The sequence below is a fragment of the Camelus dromedarius genome, chromosome 35 (assembly GCF_036321535.1).
Source record: "Camelus dromedarius isolate mCamDro1 chromosome 35, mCamDro1.pat, whole genome shotgun sequence".
Taxonomy (NCBI): domain Eukaryota; kingdom Metazoa; phylum Chordata; class Mammalia; order Artiodactyla; family Camelidae; genus Camelus; species Camelus dromedarius.
Genome location: NC_087470.1, coordinates 16,878,485 through 16,879,301, shown reverse-complemented (window position 1 = coordinate 16,879,301; position 817 = coordinate 16,878,485).

Sequence of the window (817 nt, the reverse complement as noted above, 5' to 3'; positions counted from 1 at the left end):
AGTGAAAATGGGGGTGCAGACATGTCTACGAGATGGCTATTTCATTTCCTCTGGATAAATACCCAGAAGTGGGATTGCTGGGTCCTATGGTAGTTCCATTTTTAATTTTTTGAGGAATCTCCGTACTGGTTTCCACAGTGGCTGCACTAACTTACTTTCCCACCAACAGTGCACAGGGCTCCCTTTTCTCCACAGCCTCCACGGTACTTCTATCTCCTGTCTGGTTGAGAACAGTGGCTCTAAGAGGTGTAAGGTGATATCTGTTTCGGTCTTTGATGACAGTGAGCACTTTTCATGTCCCAGATGGCCATTTGTACGTCTTCTCTGGAGAAATGTCTGTTCAACTCCTCTGCCCATTTATTAATCAGATTTTTTTTTTTTGCCATTGAATTGAGTTTCTTAAATAGTTTGGATATTAACCTCTTACTAGATAGAAGGTTTGCAAATATTGTCTCTCTTTCCACAAGCTTGCCTTGTCACCTTGTTGCTGGTTTCCTTAGACGTGCAGAAGCTTTAGAGTTTGATGGAATCCCTCTTGTTGAACTTTGCTTTTATTGCTTGTGGTTTTGTTGCAAAGATCCAGGAACAATATGGGATATGTTGGTTGGTCAAATGAATATCTATGAGGAAGGCATATACATATATTTCTAACTTATGGTAGCCATAAAAAAGAAATTCCAGGATTGTAGATGTAAATACAAGAGGCAGAACAATAAAAGTTGAGGATAAAACTGGTGAAGACCATCTTCATAAGCTTGGTGGAGTGAAAAAAAAAAATTTAAGCAAGGCACAAACAGCAATAATAGGAAAAGAGCAA